Raw genomic sequence first — 21,910 nt, forward strand, 5'->3', positions numbered from 1 at the left:
ACTAACAAGCCGGGAGCTTTTGTCATAGCCTATACAATTCATTCAGAGGCTCTAATGAAAAACTGCGGATTCATTTTTGTCATCTGTTATACTGTTCGTCCCCAGTGCATTTTATATAGTGTAGTGATCCGAGATATACCGATAACGAAGACGACAAAGATGGAGAATAGGAAGAGAACGAAGACATACCAGATCGTAATGGCAGCTGACTAGTATAATTTAAGTACTGAAGACTTTTATCGCGTGTGGGAACTTTATAAAGGGCATACCAAATAAACTGTTTGCAGGGCTCAGCGTGGCGTGTATTTTATTTTTTACATGCGTCGCACATTGCTCTACCAGTGCTGGATTGTATAACAATTTTACCAATCGATACCACCGAGTCGTAGGCAAATTTATACAGAGGAGGCTTTATGCCTTAGATGTATATTTGATGTTTGCGATATAGAAAGAACAATCTAATCGAAGACAGTCGCTGAAGAAAGAGTGGACAGGATCCAAGGAAAACCCACTGACTAGGATATAGTTGCCGCATAGTAAAACGATCTATCTCCTCTCAACGTTTTCCCTAGCCCGCAGCTACAGGGTCAGGGTAATCTAGGAAAAACAGTGCGCCATGCAGAGATATAATAAATAAGCAATTTCGCAAAACGGAAAGACGAGGAAGAGGCAGCAAACGCACCGACTTCTGTCTCGCCTTTAGAATAAAAGATTGGTGCAGTAGGATGGCATGCAAAAAAAAAGGCTAGATGAATGGAGGTTGAATCACACTACGTTTTCGCTTATTAGGCGGAGAGTGTTAGCAGTTTAATGTAAAAGCGCAGGTTAAGAAGGCGCCAGCAAGCACAGCTGCACATTTAATGAATTAAGAGCGTATACTCATAAAATCAGGAAGTGAATCTATCTAAACTGAAAGAGTAAATTTAAGAGGGGCGTTGTAAGATGGCATTTGAATTTTCTTGTTTTGTTCTTGGAAGAAAGCATATTTTGGTGGATGTTAGTGAAAAAAATGGAACCCATCTTTTCATTAAAGCTTACTGACCTTGGCTTACCAACAGATGTCATGTTATATGAAGAAATGAAGGCAGGAAAATAATGTGCGTCCGTTGCAACACAAGCATGATGGCCGTCTTCTTCTAATGTATGAAGCATACATGCATTAGAAGCGAAATGTACAAGCTGATAAGAAGATAACCACAGAAAGACAGAACGAAATTAAAAACGAAAAAGAAAACCTCGAATGATACCGGTAAGATCTCTATGAACTGATTCTGGCACGCTTTCAATGCATGTTTCCATCTTTTTACATCTTTTGCCCTTGATACTAGTAAACAAGTGGCGACTCTTGAGAGTTAAGACCACACTGACGCTTGTAAAACCTTCATCGAGGATAATGGCTTTTCTTCCTTTTGAAATAGGATGCTTTTCAAAGCCATGTTTACCTGTTGAAGGACAACTCAATATCATTCCAAAATACAATTAAAAAATATATCCAGGGGTTCACTGCTGTACGTACGCGCAACACCCTATAGAGCACACTGAAGAAGTAATGTGCCAAAAATAGGTAAGGCCTCAGGCGGAAATATAGGCAATGAGAGGAATTAAACATTTACATGCTTAGAACGTCGTCATGCTTATGCACCCTGTAATATTTATGGAAGTACATTTATCATGAATTATGAGCCTAATAGATTCCGGTTTTGAGTAAACAGGGTGATCTCAAGATTGTTCTGAATATTAAGACAATGAAGCCCCTATTTGTGTAAAGTCATGCCACCTAATGAAAATTATATGTGGCATGATGAGGAAAATCTGTGCTTTGGACCAAGTTCTGCTCCTCTTAACTAATAGCCTAAACAAATCGGCCTAAGGTTGCTGAAAACTGTACAAGCATTAGTGAAGTTGGACAAAATGATAAACAAGCTTGAAAGAGGTGGCTTTTCTATAAGTTAAGGGGGACTCCTTAACATCGTCACAATCCACCGTCTGTTGACTGATGAGCAAAACCATGAACTGGGCTAGTTGATGCTACTTCGTTTTAAACTGCATTGGATGGCATTAATCACAGTAAGTAACACAAGCGGACACTCCAGACACAATGACAGAGCGAAATATGTGAACTGGTTGCTTGTGGAGGAGACGTGGCCCTTATATAGGCTGTATTCAAATGAGAGTGAGTAGATGGCCGAGGCTAACAAGACGCAAAAAATGTCGCGAATAGCTTGGAAGTGCAATGACACGTTAATAAAACAGCGAATATCGAGGAATGATGAACTATCATCAGGTGTCTCATTATTATTATTATTTTTTGTTGCTTAAGTGACGTAGTTTGCCAGCTGTAGCTCGGGTGCCATGAGCAAGATACAGGGTGCACTTACGCATGTGTCAGCCTTCTTCCATATCTTTAGAGCTTCTAAAATTTCCCTATTAGCTATTTCATTAGATATCACTTGGAAAGAACAGCAGTTCATGTAAAATTGGGTCCGAAGGAACACATTTTCGAGTGCGCAGCGAGGTTACTTGACGCAACCAGCCCTTACAGCGTGTATTTATGTTCTTTTAATCTTTCATTGATGCTGCGTCCCGTTCAGCGATGCTCCATGCTTTCCGCTGCATCCAGGCATGTATCACTGTTTCATTAACGCACCGGATGAGGCAACAAGCACGAAGCCCACGTATAACTCTGCGATTTCGCGATATAGCATGTTGCAACGCGGAACGTCCACTTCCAAAAGATGCCGCTCAACTTTAGCTAATGCAACTGCTCACATGACACTGCGTCAGAGACTTCCATCTCTTCTGGCGTGCTCCGAAATTTTCTGAGCACCTGTAAGCTGTCAAAGTATCGCATCATGCCAATTTTTTTTTAATTTTAACTAATGGATTACATTCTTCATTTGGGCAAACTGGGCTTGGTGGTGCACGTGAAGAAGATTTTGCGTAAGTCAGCTAGGTAATCATTTCGTGCAGCGGATATTTGTGCCGAAATGAGCCCTCGTGTAGCTAGGTAATTAATTAGCTAGGTTAATTAGATTGCGCAGGTAAGGGCTAAACGTATGTACTAAAGTACTTCATTAGGAAGAGCTATACAGAAACACTAAAGGATTCGTCAGCAATGCAGCATGGTGAAGTAAGTGAGCTTGTGCGAAACATCTGTCTCAACATTAATGGATACATTGGAAATTTTCAAAGCATAAGAAACAGAGACGTACTGAATAATGTCTGCGTTCCTTGAAGATATATCCTGTTTCACACCAAGAGCCATCATTGCCTATTCGTTCCCGTTCTTTATCATTCCATAAGAGCTGCAACTTTGCACAGAGCTTTGTAGTTCGTCTTCAGCTATGTTAAGAATCATGCGAGTAGTTGTGGTCATTCCAGACAACTCAAAGAAATTTAAGGAGAAAAGGTTCAAAGTTTCCCATTCGCAGCAGCCAGTATGAAAAAAAAAAGAAATAGAGGGATGGAGAACGCACTGGATGACTTGTTGAGAGCTTGCTCGTAATTTGCGTGAGAGCTGAATGGAACTTTAGAAAAAGTGAGCTTGGAAGAAAACAAGCGTAAATAATACGGCTGAGTTTACTCGTAAACGAACTCATTTTGAAGTTTCAAGCACTCTTCTAGTGCTTCCCGTCGTTCCAGGCTGTCACTTTATTTACGTGCAAATTTACAACTCACACCCCAAAAGCAACACCAAACAAACGAAGGACAACAAGGAAAACGATGGGGTGCTGGGCTCCACTTAAGTACTATATTTAGAGGGGCAGTGCAAATAGCTGCAGCCTCCATAAGTGCTCACCGCTGGGCCGGGCATTGCGCCGACGTCAAGTTGACTCGACGCTGAAAGGATCATTTTAACAAAGAAGGGGTGGGTAATTGTTATGTTCCCTTGGTAAGTGTATTTTGAAGTGTCTACGCAAGAGCCCGCTACACATATTGCCATTGGCACATTGTTAACAAGTTATTTTATTTTATTAGTTACAGTGGCCGAAGTGCTTGATCATTTTTGTCATTCGCAGGGCTAAAGCTACGTAAGGTTTTTGGGATGAATAGGGACATGGGATTTACTGAGCAGAAATAAAGGTTGGTTTTTCGAAAGACGGTGTCTCTGGCTTGGTAATGTGAAAAGGGAAACACGGAAGAAGAGACAACGTAAATAAATGCTGCAAACGACAATAAATATCACGAGAAAATAATACGCTATATGCACTTTATGCACAGAGCACGTTGCACTACAGGCGTCCTATAACTGCACTGCATACACGAAGGAAGCATGTGAACTGGTTTCACGTGATGACTGTGATATATATATATATATATATGAAAGGAGATTAACCAGAAGAGAAACTGCTGGCTTGCTGCACTAAACTGGGGCATAATATGTTTGGGGCGGGGGGGTGGAGGCATAAGAATAATGTAGCAGAAAAACGCACATGAAAATAATATATAGGGGCCGGAAATCTCCCTGGCAGTCAAATGAAACGACTGCTGCGGCGAGGTAACTATCGTGCAGTCTATCACAAATGTTTACGGACCACGGGATCTCGGCAAAACTTGAATTTCCCAGAAGCCTGTAAAAGCAGCCAGTAAAACTGAACATCACTATGTTGTTCGCATATACTAGCAGCGGCTGCAAATGCGAAAACAAGGCTCCGTTGTTAGGCTGCTGAGATATTAGGCTTTTTGGCCCCTAAAACTGCGTAGGTGACTGCACATATTATTTGGCGCTAGCATCGCTACAGCGTACACAGGCAGTCGTTGGCAGCAGCATTGTCCAACCTCGTCGACTATTCGCTTTCGGAGCAGGCAATTATGCAATGCCGGCCTATGCGGTCGTCACTGAAGAAGTCGGTCAAAGCGCTATTCAATGGAAGAGAGGATGGTATAAAGGATGATTCGGCACGAGTGTGTATGCCTTTATTTAAATGCAGCGACACTTGGCTCTGGGTATAAGTGAAATTTATGCTGATGAATATATTGGCGCGAATGATTGGCATTCTTATAGGTCTCGTGAGTGCATACCGCATGAGATAAAGTATCATCATTATCAGCCGCAGCGGCATGGCATTTACGTCTACTGCAGGAGTGAGGTATCTCCCAGCGATCTCCATTTGCCCCTATCTTGGTGCCAGCTGACACCATCCTATGGCTACGCCCTAAATGTATATGTCATATAGCGCATGTATCTATGACCCAATTAGGTGAAGCAATGACCTGATTATGTTTTGTTTTTTTGCTGCCGAGTGTTGCTGCCTCAACGGCGAAATTGTAATCTGCAGTAGTGATCAGCCTGGTATGTTTACTGCGGCCATGACAGTCGAGCCATAATTTTATGGGATTTTCGCTTATTAGACCATACTGACGAGCTTCTGCGGGTCATAGCTTGTAACTCAATCTTTCCGCTTATATTATCTATTTTCTCTAGGATTGAACTTTATCGACAATTTTCTACTCTACTCCAGAGCGAGATAAAGGTATACGTTAAAGGTATACAAGATAAAGACTGCACGTTTAAAAGTGAAATGGCTCGGCTTCCTTTTTCTATGATTATTGCGGCAAATAGATTGTGGTTAAACGTGTGGGACGCCCTCAAGAATGCCACTCTGTTCAAAAACGCATATGTTCGCTTGCGCAGCCTTGATATACCATCGAATCCACATCGCTTAACGCTCGTTTGCGGAACAAAAATGTTGACGTTAGTTGAACTGAGAGAAAGCAATCAAGAAAATTTAGACAAAACACATTTTTTCCTGTAGTGTGGCATAAACCAAGCTTTTGTTTTGTTTTTCTTTTTTGCTTGGAGAAAATATTACGGCAGGCTACTAATAGGCACTCCGTGATGCATTTTCCGTGGCATTCGTCACAGAGTCAGCTAGCCAATGCTATATCTTGCTGGTGCACCAAAAAGCGAGAGAAGGAATACAGTGTTCTTTATAATGTCGCCGAACTGGCGTGAGTGGCTGAATGGTGAGCGTCTGGGCCACGTCAGATGCCATTAGGTTCCCGACAAGACTACGAGATCCGAACACGAAACTACAAAAGATGGGAAACTCTCCGTGAACAGGATTGACGAGACAGCACCAGTCTTGTACATCTGGATTTATACGACCAGCGTCCGAAGTAGGACGAAGTAGGACGAAGTAGGTCGCCTCAGTGACCAAGGCTTGTATTGTCTCCTACGATACAGTGGTCTGAGTTCATTTATCTAGTCAAGCTTCGCTCCCAAGTTTGGTTGCCGTTGTATTTCTTCATGCCCTAGGTGTGGAATCTGGAACGACGGTTTGTGAAGGCTACGACAACAGATGTGCAAAGGAACTGCATATGTGTAGTATAGTAGATGAAATTTCAGAAAGTGGCTTGTGAAACGCTTTGTTTCACAAGCAGTCAGGTTCCTCTCCTTCAAGTTTCTTTTCTGCAGGTGTCACAGAGAGTTTATTTAAACCTACATTTAAATGTACGAGACAAGAAGGAATCATACTGAATTTATAGCAGTACTTATTTCTGAAAGCGAAATCAGCGCAAAAAAAGCGGGTCTGAGCAGTCACTATCGCTGCCCCAGATTTCATCAAAATGTCATCCTCACCATCGGCACGGCTTCGTGAACAGCTACCGAGCTGTTTAGTTTCGTTATCTTTCTTGCCTCGGCGTTAGCGCGTTGTCTTGATGCCACCGACGTGCTAAATCTGCACCATCAGTGCGTCATGCATCGCTTCTGCATCCACGCAAGCTATTGGCGGCACACGTTCGCTGCTATATTGACATTAATACTATAAAGTGTTTGCCTACGAAAAAACAGCGTGAATAAAAATTGAAAGCGGACTGGCAACAAGGAACATGCTCACGGGGCCACACTATTCATCACAACATTACAAAAGGCTAGGTGCGGTCAGGTTGACTTTAAACGTCAGTTACGCTTTCCATGAGTGTTTAATCCAAAAGAAATTATTCGCATCGTTCTTACAGAAGTATGTTTAGTCAACATGTAATCGCTCGGCTAGATAATCTCGAGGACGGGCTCCAACCTACTCATTTTCTTTAGCCACCTAAGATCAATATTTGAAAATTTAATCAACGTAGCTTAGTTAATTACTCGCAAAACTCCTCAACTTACGCCGTATCTAGAGGTTTCCAGTAGGAACATTCGAACGATAAAATGATGCCAACAATATTTGTATTGGTTTAATATGTTTTTTTTTTGTGCAGTTAAAAGCAGCTGGCTGGTGCAGTAGGTTTCTTATAAAGCAAGTGTGAAAGCTTGGACTGGTTATCTTGGCACAAATCAAATTCGTGAGCTTAAACGTATGTGCCCAACCACGCCCTTCTGCATTTACAAACGATTTTCCTACATTATACAAGAAGCACTTCAGCGCTGCGGTACATCACAGAAGGTGTGCGAGAACATTGTGCGCGTTCCCGATTTGATTTCTGAGGAGTGGTGACATCAGACTCAATTCTCAGGCATCTTCAGGAAACAAAGACAGCTGTCTGGGGGAAAGCACAGGACACATTTTCAGTGTTTTGTAACATATGGAGCAACACGGACATGTACGTTAGAACGAAAAGTACTACCGGCCATGGTTTCTAGGTGGCTATGGTGTTGAGCTGCTAAGTACGAGGTCGCGTGATCAAATCGCGGCCATGGCGGCCGCATCTCGATGGGGGCTAAATGCGAAACCTCCCGCGTTCTTAGATTTAGGTGCACATTAAGTAACCCTAGGTGGTCCAGACTTCCGGGCTCGTCCACTACGGCGTTCCTCATAATCAGAAAGTGGTTTTGGCTCGTAAAACCCCACAAGTAAATTTTAACGAAAGGTACTGTCTCTACAAACAAACCCTCCTACGCACCTACTACTTTCAGGTAAAAAATAGAAGCAACTTAATTACAAATATAGCAAACTTAAAAGAGAATACACCCACGTATGAGACGCGCAGCCATGAAAAATGGCTCATACCCTTTTCGAGGACAAATTACGGCCATCAAATGGTCGCAAATACCTTGCCACGGCTACTAAATTCTTACCTAGAAGCCGGCATTGCCTTCCACGCCTTGACACCATCGGAGCTCATCTGTCTGGTGAAAACTACCATTTAAATCGCCATAGTTCCGTAAAACCATACGTATTCAGTGAAAGAAATTTAATTTATTTGATGTAACCCACTGTTCTTTACTTTTTTCATTTTTGCAAGTGTTCTTTGCCGCCTGTCTGCCAATATGTAAAGGGGGCCAGGGACCACTCAAGCTGCCAATAAGCAGCTTTTACTTTGGCCCCCTCCATTTGCTTGTAAATGGGCACAAATAAAATGAAATGAAATGAAATGAAATGAAATAAATTTGATCTAGAAGCTCGTCCATCTTGAACCTTTTTCCAGCTGCAGATCTTCTGCTACGAAGCAGCTGTTTAGTTTGCGGTATGAATGAATCGTAAAAATAAGCTTTGCATATAATGTGTGCGTGTGAACATTTGAAGTACGAATGAATCGTGCAAATAAGCTTTGGATATAATGTGCGCGTGTGGACATTTGAAATGGGTTTAAATCTACGTGTATGGACCACATATATGGAAAACGTACCGCTGCTGTGGACTTCGGTTTGTGATAAATTACGTCATGTTAACGACCAGTGACATACCTGCAGGCACGATAGTTATATTGGCGACGAGCATTAATCGGCTGGTTTCGGAAGCCAAAATGCGCTCACATAATTGTCCACCACATCTGTGTGAAGTTTTCTTTGAACACCATTTAAACATTTCTTGCCTTGCAACCACGGTGAGAAGACATCATATGCATGCTGAAAAACATTGTACCGCTTTTTGTTGCAAAAAAATGCGCGTTTGCACGGGAACTTATACGCCTTTGAAGCCACGGGTGTAGTCAGGGTTTTCTTTCGGGGAATCGAGGGGTATCCTACTCCTTATGTATATGTGTTGAACGCGGACCTATGTTACAACGTAAGAAATAAATTCTTGCACGATGAACCTTCTTTTGCTCCTTGGGAGATGAAACATGCGAAATGCGACTTTCGGTTAACAAAAAACAGAAAACAATTTTCACCAAGAGAGGCGTTACTAAGCGAATATTTAGAAATCGAATCAGAGTATAATTTTTGCATGAAATACTTTACAGATGGATCAAAAAGCAATGGCAATGTAGGCGCTGCAGTGACATCAAATCAATTTGAAAAACAAATCAGACTTCCAAATCAGGCTACTGTCTTTACTGCAGAACTTCATGCCATTTCGTTAGCTCTTGAAGACATCCTGAAAAGAGGAAATAATCAATCTGTTATATTTAGCGACTCCTTGAGCTCTCTTCAAGCTCTCGCATCTAGGTTACCCTGTAGAAATAATCTGCTGAAGAAAATACAAAATCAATACACAAAATGCCACATGAGAGCTTTAAATGTCACTTTCTGCTGGATTCCTAGTCATGTAGGAATTCCCGGCAATGAAAGAGCAGATTTTATGGCAGCCCGTACCAAAGATTTGGAGCTACATGATGTTGGCATACCTTGGCAAGATTATAAAGCCACTTTAAGAATAGCAGTTGAGAAACAATGGCAGAAAGTGTGGGACCAAGAAAAACTTAACAAGCTTCACTGCATTAAACCTATTTTACGAGAATGGCGCAGTTGTCGCCACAGACAAAGATTTTATGAGGTTATATTATGTCGCTTGAGAATTGGTCACACAAGGCTGACACATAGTTACTTAATGAATAACAAACAACAACCAACATGCCAACATTGCGGTGAAATTTTAACCGTGCTACACTTTTTAATAACGTGTCCTGGCTTAGAGAAATGGAGGCAAATATATTTTAAGATCTTTTACGAGAAAAGAATCCCTATCCATCCCATGTTTTTATTGAGTGATGAACCACTCGTGCCATATGAAGATACTTTTAACTTTTTAAAAGCCACGGGTATTCTACAAGAACTATAGCAAATTTAAGCTTTTATATTTTTACTTGGCCATTTACACAATTTTACAGCATTTGAAGAAATAAGCTAATCCGAAAAACATGTGTTTGGCGCATTATAGTCTGCACGGCTGCTGCGCCATAAAAATCCCAAATCATCATCATCATTATGTATATGTTCGTGCATATACGCACATACAAACTAAATATTTCTGGGGGTTGGCACTCTACCACCCTTCCGGCTACGCCAATGGCTCGAGCGTAGTTTGCATTAAATAGTGTCATCTTGCTTAGCGCTTGCGAACAATTTCCACAAGTAGCTCGCGACCAGCAGACAAAAAGCAAATGAAACACCACGCAGCTTTGCCTCTTGCGCGCGCGAGGAGTGGCTTCACTGCAGAGCTGGAACATAAAGCAAACCTATGCGCAACTCAGCTCCCTGGGGGAGCATATACAGTGACACTAACTTCATTTTGCCTCGCAGCGCCCTCGCACAATTTTTCCACACGCAGCGCCTCGGTGGGAGATTGCCGTTTGATCCACTCGACCATTGTCTAGTACACTCTACACAGGGCGAAGCTTCTCTTCTCACGCTTTCTCCATACCCTCCTCCTCCTCTTTCCACCTCATGGCTCCGCTGAACCCTTCTCCTTCGCTGTCCTTCTCGTGTTCTGTTCGGTGTAGCTGTATTTGATCGCCCGCTGTACTCTGCGTTCGCTCTCACCTTTCGCTGTGCTCCTTTGCTCGGTTACGAGGTACTAAGCCGAAGCTCGCCACTGGACGGGCTGCCTAAAGCCGTGTTCAGACTGCAGTTGCATCTGCCATAAATGTCTAAATTGTCGTATTTAACGTAACTGCTGGAACTTGTGTTACATCACTAAAGTCGCCTATTGTTTACATTCGGTAGTTTCGTTAGATACGTTTTTTCGACTGCCAATGAGCGATCCCGGACAACTGAGAAACGGAGTTTTCAATACGTTGCGGATTAGCATATAAGCGCTATCAGAGGTGCTAGTAGAAGCACAGGCTACTATGCAGCAGCGTCGGAGGACGTCGCCGGTCATCCGGTTTTCTAATCGAGGAATCTGAGCAGCGCGGTAGCCCCATGACGGTAACTGCAAACCGAAACTGCTTCACGCATTGGTAACTACGTAACGGTCATATCTATGCCTGTCATAAAAGTAGCAGGTACTCCAACATTAACGCTGAGGCTGCTTGCGAATGTTGCCTACTTTCCGCTCAATACGACAATAGTCCGAACAAACTATAAGAGCTGCGCTCTAAAAACACAGAAAACTTTGTCTGCTAGAAGCGCGTTGTTCATCTCTGACCTAAGGCACTGTATTAAGAAAAAAATGGAACACTCTTCTTCAAAAACTTAGCTGCCGACATCTGGTGATGTCTGGAAGTGAACAACCACAGTTATGCAAAACCGAAATTGAAGCTGCTAAAGGCACATTTTTAACCATGATATTTCCACTATGTTAGCTAACAAGGCAAAACAATTTTGGAAAATAATAAACCCCAAATATTTTTGGTACGTATACATATTTCAGGCATGGATTATACAACATGAAGCCTTTCATTTTGCTCTCGTTGTCAAATGCGTCGTCTGTTAGCGAGCGCATGTTCACTGCTGGGATGCTGGCGGACGCCAGAATTTTCTCGCAGGAAGTCTGTGCAGTAAAATTTCTTATGGTTTTACTTCCTGTGGCGCGTTCGCGACTCTTGTAGGCGGGTACCAATTTTAGTTTTGGCACTCTGGCAGCATCAGCGGATCTGCGCACAGCCTACTAAAGCACTGTCTACTGTTTTTCAGCGCATGTGGTTGATGCATTGCCTCTTGTCAAGGGAAGACGATGGTCAACGCGGAAGTCACTGGTGACCCGCTTGTATAACGTCGACGCATCGCCCCGTATCATATCAGAGCAGGAAGGGGATCATCGCGGTCGTGTTTTTCTTGTGAGCCGCTGTGAGCGCCGCCTGGATTACTGTTTAGCTCGCAGCAGCGTCGGATGTACTGATCCACACTTTGGCAAGACCAGCGGATCGCTGCACCAGCCTGCTAAACCACTGTCTACTGTTTTTCAGGTCAGTGCTGTTAGTGTTTCTTTTCTCAGCGTTTTTTGTTGCTGTCTTCTGCTGCTACTGCCGAAGTGGAAAGACATTTCAAAGAGTTAAAACAAGAATTCCATGAAAGTCGCACTGCGCTCGTGACAGAGGGCTGCGCAAGGAAATACGTGACGTGAAAACAAGTCTTGACTTTTTTAATAAAAAGTTTGAAGAAATGTCGGTCCAGTGCTCGCGGCTTGAAAAAGAAAATGGGGAGATAAAGGCTCAAAATAACGCTCTCAAACTGAATGCGATAAAATGAAGAAGCTCGTTCTCAACAATGAACGTAGAACTACCGCCCGAATAACGAAATCACGAATTTCGCAAAATCGCAACATTGAGGTGAAAAACGTGTCATGGAGAGGGAACAGTTGACCAAAGTCATTCAGAAAATTGGTTAAGCTGTCGGCGAATCCGTGAGGGAAGATGACAGAAATTTACCATCGATAATAGCAGAACTTTCATTATTTATGCAGATGATACTAAGTTATTTTTTAAGGACTCTGATTTGCATAAAGCAAACGGTGTCTTGTAATTACTAAACACATGGAGCCTAAGCGATTCGTTAATTATACACACCCCTAAAACAAAATCAGTACTCTCTCGTCCCAAGAAAAAGCCCGTAAACTGCGATTTGATCCTAGCGATTGGCCCGGAAACAATTAAAACTGAACCTATAGTAAAAAACCGTGGGAGTGAGTTTTCACGTAAATATGCTATGGAACAATCAGGCTGATCTGGTTCACTCTAAACTTTCTCGTATCGCAGGTGTCCTATCACGTCTCCGTTTTCTTTTGCCGCAAAGAGTTAAACTTTTTACTCAAAAGCATTCTATTTGGTTCGTCATAGTAAGCTCAATACTAAACTTGGCGCCTTTTTCAAGGAAACTCACGGTGTTTGAATACTAGGCTGGATTAAGGACTGCTTGCGATAAAGATCACAATTTGTCACGTTTAATCACTCTCAATCAACGTCTGTCTATATAACATCTGGCGTCCCGCAGCAATCAGTTCTAGAGCCCCTTTTATTTCTCATTTAGATGAATGACGTCGTCCAGATAACTAATAACACGTTAGTTAAGATATTGTTTATATGCAGATGACTGCGTTCTGTATTCAAATATAAATAATGCTTGCGACCAGCTTACTCTAAATGTGTTTTCTTCATTCTGTGATTGGAACAACACATGGCAGATGAGATTAAATTTTAGCAAAACTGTATCGATGACATGAACTAACAAGAAAAATCCTTTTCGTTTTTCGTACACTAACAACACACATCAACTAACGCACGTGAACGAGTTTAAGTACCTAGGTGTAACGTTCTGTTCAAACTTGAATTGGTCTAAGATGTAGATTTAACTTGCTCCAAGGCACTCAGGAAACTCGGGTTCTTAAAACGTACGTTAAAAGATGCAACCAAAAACTGCAAGCTGACGGCATACAAATCTTTAGTAAGGCCTGTACTTGAATATGCATCGGCGGTCTGGTCGCCACACATTGCCAAAGAGATCATTAAATTTGAAAACATGCAGAAAAAAGCAATAAGATTTAGATATAAGCGTTATGACCGTCACTTCTCTCCCACAGTTCACGCCCGCACGTTATCACTTACACTTGAACACAGACGAATATGTGATCGCATTATACTACTTCACAAGATTATCAACAAGCGTATTTTTGTTGACGCCCCCTTTTCTTTCGCCAGTTCTTCAGCACGTGTCACTCGCCGTTCCAACCCGCTTAACATCGTGCCATTTATGCCGTTTTTAGACAGCTTCAAATTTTCATTTTTTTCCTTTCACAGTCGAATAGTGGAACGATTTAGATGGCACATTACGAGAGATGTCTGTTGATCATTTTGTTCGAGAATTGCCTAATCATGTATTTTCTTTATGATATTGTACTGTTTTCTCTGTAAATCTTTGCACTCACATTTGTAATCATGCACTTTCCTAATATTGTTTATGTATAATCTTCTGTACCACTCCGGTAATGTCCCAATTCATGGGATAGCAGTATTTGTAAAATAAATAAATATAATTCTGTATTTTTATCTACACTAAGTGATTGCCTTCTAGTGTGGGGCACCACAACGGAAAAGAACTTAGGCAGAATATACAGACTACAGAAAAAAAGCTGTGCGTATAGTTGTAGGTGCTACATGCGAAGCACACTCAAAACTCATCTTCGAAGCCCTAAGTTTATAAACAATGCCACACCTTTACAATTTGATTTTATTTAAACGCTATTGTGCTTGCCGAAAAAATCGTGTTTCTTTTCTTATATATAGACTTAGTGCGTTTAACACCACGGACTTGTTCATATAGCACGAGAAACACTCATGATTAGAAAATCCCTTACAAATGTACCAAATATGGTCGCCAAAAGATGAACTATTTACTTCCACTGAGTCTAAACAGGTTTTACACAATAAATGAATGATACCATTCTTTTTCTCCAAACATCCTCTTTTATGTGCTTTTAGAATACAATAAATGCAACACTCAGACTTGCTTTACCATTGTATAGATACTCATGATTTCATTATGGTGTTTGCTATGTGCTAAAAGGTGTGGAAGCCATCGTCAAGCCTTGATGACTTTTTGCTTTCACCCCACAGCATCACTATTGTGACTGTTGTAATGTCTGCTCTGGTGCTAAAATAAACTGATTTGATTTGATTTGATTTGCCTTATGAAAGACAATGAGCTCCTTCCACCATCAGCGGTTGCTACTGCATTAAATTCTTTTTTTTCTTCCGTTTTTACAAGTGAACTTACTGTTCCCGTTAACATTGACCTCGGTTGTGTTACCGCCATCATGAATGATATCATAATTATTAAGAAAGGCATATAAGCTGTTTTTGATCATTCTTTATAAAAGCTTGGCTGCTGCTACAGACGGAATCTGTCCGAAACTACTAAAGATAACTAAACCAATGATATACCGCATTTTCGCCTATCTTCAATAATCTTTTGATTATAGATGCGGTCCTGACGGATAGAAAATGGGTAAAATATTTTCAGTATTTACGTCTGGTGAGCCATCATCTGTCTTTAGCTACAGACCCACTTCACTGACTAGTAAACCATGTAAACTATTAGAACACATTATATCATAATCAATTATGAGATACCCAAAAGACCACACTCTTGTCTTCATTAACCAACACATGTTCCAACAAGGTCACTCGGGCGGGACGCAGTTATTCGAGCTCGTCTCCGACTTATACGAAGCTATTAATGACTCATCACAAATAGACACATATTTATGGATCTTGCGAAGGCTTTCGTCTAGGTAGCTCATAACAGTTTATTAATGAAACTGCCATTTTAATGTAAATAACAGGACTACGAATTAGTAATTAGTAATAATATTACATCTACAGTTAGACTATTTGCAGATGATTGCGTAATATATCTATAAATAATTAACCGTTCCGGCACTCAAACTTTACAATCTGACCTCGCGAAACTTACCGGATGGTGTGAACAGTGGCAAATGAAAATAAATGTTGCAAAAACTAAGGCTATAGCTTTCATCAGAGCTACTAACCCCAAGCTTACCCATTACTCGATGAAAGGCATTATTATTACAAATGCGCACACAATAAAATACTTTGGAATTGATTTATCTTCCAACGTTTTATGGAATAAAAACATTGATGCGATTACTAGCACCTTTTGCAGAACAATTGGCTACATCACGCTCATTTTTTTTTATACTCGGGAAAGAGGTCATACAAATGATTAACCTAGTGACACTGGTTCGTGAAAAAATGTTATACGCGTATTTTACTTGGAATCCGCATCAGTCGTACCTTATGAACAAGCTCGAGTCAGTCTAAAACGAAGCAGCCGGCTTCATTACGAAAAATTACTCCCGAACGCCTAGCACCTCTAACATTAGGATATCTCTAAATCTGCCCTCTCTAGAAAATCGAAGACTGATAGGATTCTTTTCCATTTTCACCTGCCATATCACTGTAGCTCCTCTTTCAGTGCATGCCACATGAGACCTGCCCATCGTGTCCTTCCGAGCCTTGATCATCGCTTTATTAAAATGCAGCCAGTTCTTGTGAGCAGTAACTTGAATCACTCACCCCTCTTTCTCGTGATATATCACTGGAATATATTACCAAATGAAATCATATCCGCTCTAAGTTATGAATTCCTAGCAAAACTAATACGTACAGACGTAAGATTCTCTTATTCGTTCAAGGTATCAGTGCGTTCTCGTGCTCGTTTTCTTTTTATGATTTGTTTTTCACCATATATTGATGTTCCTTAGGATTTGTTTTAGGCTAGCACCGAGTTTCTTGTAGTGTTTAAAGTGTTTTCTGGTTGTGTTCTCTGTTTATTGTTACATGCAATATAGGCTGGAATGTGTATTTATTGTAATAAGCGTTTTGCATTTAAATTACGGATTCTCAGTAACCTTCACTTTTTTAACACCCATTTTATAGTCGCACGGGTCTTCAAGGTTTAATATGTGTCGTTGTACTGCTTCAACAATTTATTTGTCGCTTTCCTTCTTGTTTTTAACGTCTATTATATACTTGACAGCGTTTTCTGTAACTATCCTTGATTTATTGTAACACGCCTATGTAACGTCCATATGGGCCTTTAGGGTACTTGAATAAAATAAAATATGACGATATATGTGCTGTCGAGGGTGACCGGCTGTTGGAATACTCTCGCAGAGGTTTCATAAGACGCAGTGCATTTTTGCGATTTTCTTCAACATGTACATTTCTCTTTATGTTTTACACAAGGCAGAGACAGATTCGTGGTAATTTTTCATGATTTCAAACTTGCCACATACGTAGATTCAGAAGCCTCCAACTATTTCAGCGCCAAAACAAGCGCCGTAATAAATTCATGCCTTGGTAACAAATCATGGCCTAACATGAATTAAATATACGAGAAAAAGCATGCCTACCACATTTCTCAACATAGTGAAAGTCCTTGTTACACTGCGCACCACGGGACATTTCAAAAATAGCTAGCTGGCTTTTGATGTTCCTCTATTTAATAACATGTCTCATTTCTGGTCATGTAGTATATACATTCATTGCTTAGTTTACGGACAGCCACTATTTTGTTAGAAGTATGGTAGCAATTACAAGCCACTCGAGAAATGCCTAAAATTGCAAAGCCAATATGGTGCTAAGAAGAGCACAGCGTATAATTATTTTAACTGTAGTACAGGCGTTCCCTGTTTAACATTTTAGTGCTACTCTATGGGCAGCGATAACTACTACAGCATGCAATACGAGGCCGGCATTCGGTGGCGCATCACTCAACGCGTCAGACAAGGTGCGGCTAAACAAGACGCACGCCACTGTGATGACATCCGTGTGCCATTATCCCGTGTTTCAGACTAGATGATACAAAGCCGCCGTAATGATGCCTTCGGCGTACATACATCTGTCATGCTGTCCAACCAGACGCTCAACATTGCGACAGTTGCCTCTCTGCCTTCTTCTCACTGTGTATGCCCGACGTTCAGTAGCTTATGTCTAGACTATTTGCGCAACACCACCTATGCTTCCACATTTTCTTTTTTGCACTTGACTACTTCGATGCGTCACCAAGTTTGCGAGTTCGGTGTCTACTTCACTGAGCATTGTGAGTTCTCAATTGACCAATATGATTTCTTAATGTCTTTGACGCACAGATGTACCTAGTAACTTATCTGCCATTTTAGGAGTCACGTTTGTTTTACAGAATGTGTAAACTTCTCGCAACGGTCCTACGTACGTACAAAATCGTCATTAATGAACTCACATAACCTCTGACAGAGTCGAAGAAGAAAAACTGGGAATTAAGGACGGCTATCTTTCTCTAATTGATGAACAAAAATCTCGCAGGAACAATATGACGCAGAGTGGCATCATGGTTCAAATGACAAACTAGGGCACTTTCAGTGCAAAATTAATGCTGGTAGTATTATTTTACCATTTCAGGGGGTAGAACTTGCTACATATTGTGGCCCGGAAATGCGTTAGTTCGCTCAGAAAGGAGCGACAACTATCACACGTACCGACAAAAAGAGGATGAAAGATAAGGGCGACATCCTTGTCTTTTTTTTTTCTCATAAACATGCTGCTTTGAGTAGTTGTTTTATCGGGCACTAACAATCATGAAATGATCAATGCCGACTATAATAGTCTCATGCGCTTTCTACTACAGATGGGGCACTCTAATTATGCTGGGCTACAGATGTTGCGCGGGCATCAGCTATTACAAGGTACATTACCTTTCCACATGACAAAGCACTCAGCATGGCGAAGGTATCTTCAGTAATGTGGAGAGTTGGGCTAGTTGGTCAGTAATCATCATACCTTGCTGGTGCAGCGGTGCACTGACATGGACACAGTGAAGACACACAAGAAAAGACGACACTCGCTGCTTTTCTTTTGTGTCTTCACTGTGTCCCTGTCAGTGCACTGCTTCACCAGGAAAGTATGACGAAGGTATCTTAACACAGACATTTGCGCAAGTGGCCAAGGATTAATTATAGAAAACCATCCCCAGATGACGTAGACAGAACAAGAAGAAAACATATACATAGCACTATCGCTGAATAATGGCCGAAGAGAAATTGGAAGCACAAACTGAACTAAGACCAAAGGTAAATAGCATGCTGCAAACGAAGCATATAGCGTTCGTTAAGCTTTCTGTTTATTTGAACATGATTCGGTCGCTGTGGGTTCCGAGAAGCATGTGCAGAAGTTAGTGGTCTTCTTGGTTTTCCCTTTTCCAGTTTTCCTTTTGTTGTTAGCCGGCGTACGTATTGCGTGTACGTCCGCATCTTGTTGTCCTGTGTCTGTGTCCGTTAGTGGAGTTCTTTTAATAATGGGTTGCGTTGTCAGTACGAAAACAAGTTCACACATGATCATTGCTTATTTAGCGGCTTCGGCTAGGAGCCAGTTGGTATTGCTCCGTTTGAAAGGAAGGTGTGGCGTAAGGGGGCTAAAAACCGCGTCAAATTACTCTGAGCAATAAATAGCGTGCAAAAATGAGCACTCCACGCGTATGCCAATGAAAGGTGAAGATAATAGATTGTCGAAATCAAAAGGAAGAAAGACGCTGGAGCCATTACGAAGAAAAATAACGGGCCTGTTTTTTTCCCTACACTAAATTTGGAGCACCATTGAGTATGTATGGAGCTCAAACTTGCTCTCCTGTCACAAAATAAAAATAAAAATAACGTATAGTTGATCCCTCTTTCATAGGAATCGGCAGACCGCGAAAGTGAAACGTGTCTTCGCAGAAGCTGTCGCATGATTGCTTCGTTGACTCACGGTCCACTGCAGCTAAATGCGCGCGATTTGCGGGTCGGCGACCATGTTGCAGCTTTGCTTTGCGCGCGGCGTCCTGTTGGAGAGCCGCGTCCTGCTGCCGAGTCGCTTCGGCGAAGGTACGAGCATTTCGGTCCGGCTCCGTAGTTTCTTGGACGACCAGTTGAGTTGCGACTTACCCTTTTTCAGGAATGTGAATGGCAGAGTTCGCAGCGTGCGCCGCGAACCTGCGCAGGCGTTCCGCTTCAGGCTGGCGTGTCTCTCGCCGGACGAAAGCGAGAGGCGCCCGTCGACGTCGTTGCTTTCTGCGCCGCTTAGCGCAGCAGTTTTCTGTGTTGGTGCCATCGCAAGTGAACACGTAGATAGCGTGTAAGCACTGCTGATGCATGTAGAAGCTGCACTCCGTAGGTGATGAGGCGTCACAGGCTAATCGGATGCGCAAGACAAACAATGTGCGGAAAGTTCGTCGTCACCTCAGCAGAATGCCAACACCGCCTTCACCAGGCTACGCCGCATTGGAGCCTCCGCTGAGCTGAGACTCTCCACGCTCGCTTAGTGTCATGATGCATACTTTGCATTACTGCGCCTAGATGGCGGCCCCATCCATGTCAAGAGAGCCTAATTTTCACCTTCGCGCCGACGTCACATTCGTTACGGGAAGTTGATCGTGCACGCCGGCATAAAACACTTTCGTGTTAAAAATACGAGCAGCAGCTTCTGCAGGCTGGATTTACATGTATGAAGAATGTGCTCAAACATGTGTGATAGCCGCGTAGCACGGGAGGCTAAAGTATGCAGCGAAACCAGTTGGTGGAAAGTGTAGGAGAGGGGTACAGCGAAAGTGGGAGAAGAAAAGCTTAGTACCGCGCAAGATGAGCTCTGCCGCTACGATGGCTATCAGATGGCGCCAAAGTAGCGGGGATCTTCTATTCATCGATGACGTACCCCATACGATATATGGAAACAAAGCGCTGCATGAGCGGAGGTCTGTCTGCGGTGGCTACTGTGAATTACACCCACGCGTCATCCACGAGTTGCCTCTCGCGATCTCCGGATTAGCAAGTCAGCCGCGCCACACTTCGCCCTGATTGCAACGTGCCGCACGAGTCAGATTGTCCGCGGCCGCCAATACATCACGAAATGAAAAGACGTGTAGAGCTGCGCTAAACATTTTCTTCAGAGAGTGTGGTAATTGTTGGTAATTTTTTTAACCATTTCTCAAGATGAAGTTTTATTGTTGCATTTGTTGGTTATTTCTTTTTATAGGATATAGCCACAGTGCGTGACCATCGACCACCACCGATAAATTTATTCTGCCAATTGCCTTCAATAACTTGTAATAATATGTAGCATAACCGCCAGAAACACATGAATTGTATTGGCTATGATATAGCCTTGAATGTGCTCAATTTCTGATGTAAAACGCGTCTACTGCAATTGCGAGATTCCTGATAGCGTGCCGCCTCTATAAAGACGGAATAAAATCTCTCTTTCAGGTTAAACTCTTTTAGCATGTGGGGCGTTGTGCGCTTTCATTTCAGTTGAGAATAAGAACGGCCGTGGACCCACCATGAAACGAAAAAAAAATGTAGCGTGAGGAACCGATGCCTTGAAGAAGGTAAAGAAGAGTCCTCATTGCATGAAAGTGAACAATTTGCCGCTAACCAATACCTAATATTTTTACGAACACTTCCATTTTTTAATGTCCTAAGGATATTTTCTTTCGTACGTTATGGCAGGCTGTGATCGCAGCACCGATGTCACATCTTTTAACGTAGGCCACCTCGTCCTTTCAGATCCTGTCGTAACTCGGTTAAATGGGTGCCGTCCGGGCCGCTTCTTGCTGACATAGTTCTGGCCTATGCTCCCTAATGCTGCTGCATTGAGCGAAGCCACGCTCGAAAAGCGAAGGCCATATCGCTCGGATCAAACAAGTAAGAAAGCTTGTTCGATCGCAGTCTGGATGCCCGTATAGCAGGGGAATAAATTTTCATCTTCTGATAGATAGTTCTAGCTTGGTGATTAATTTTTCCTATAGCAGTGAAGTGACTGTTGAACTAAGGAAAGTACACTAAAAAAAAGGCAAAATGTTGCGTCCCTGGAGAAAGCTTATGACCTAGAGCGTGGGTGTACTGGATCCTAAATACTTCTATTCATTTATTTTTCAATCTAATTGCGTGCAGCTGAGGCGCAAGTAGGTGAAAACTTTCGCAAGGCCCCCAAGTATGCTAATGATTTCGGAAGTCATGCGTTCAGGCAATTTGAATCGATTTCACAAGCCAACTTTTATGGAGGCTGTGAGACGTAATGTCACCGCCGTTTGCCTACGCATTATAGGTAGGAGTTCATTCACACATTTCACCAGCAAAGAATAGTAATGTGAACTGCCACGAAATTTCTAGGTTTTATGCATTTCAGTCTATATGACCGACTGTTTTACAAACTAATGAGCAAATAAATAAGTAAATAAAGAAAGAAAGAAAGAAGGAAAGAAAGAAAGAAATAAGGAAAGAAAGAAAGAAAGAAAGAAAGAAAGAAAGAAAGAAAGAAAGAAAGAAAGAAAGAAAGA

At 42.1% G+C, this 21,910-nt stretch overlaps 1 protein-coding gene across 7 annotated transcripts in view; it reads left to right on the forward strand.

Annotated features, from left to right (window-relative positions):
* Nucleotides 1-11,758: 11,758 nt before the first annotated feature.
* The window catches only part of LOC135899586 (uncharacterized), a 121,562-nt gene continuing 111,410 nt past the window's right edge, over nt 11,759-21,910 (forward strand). For 3 of the 7 annotated variants that reach the window (XR_010563650.1, XR_011514093.1, XM_070537573.1), the window contains exon 1: nt 11,899-12,012. The gene's annotated coding sequence lies outside the window, so the exon portion shown is untranslated. Of the gene's footprint in view, nt 12,013-21,137; nt 21,276-21,910 lie in introns of all 7 variants that reach the window. The other 4 variants (XR_011514092.1, XR_010563653.2, XR_010563652.2 and 1 more) reach the window with 4 other exon arrangements.

Source organism: Dermacentor albipictus, chromosome 4 (genome assembly GCF_038994185.2).
Source record: "Dermacentor albipictus isolate Rhodes 1998 colony chromosome 4, USDA_Dalb.pri_finalv2, whole genome shotgun sequence".
NCBI lineage: Eukaryota > Metazoa > Arthropoda > Arachnida > Ixodida > Ixodidae > Dermacentor > Dermacentor albipictus.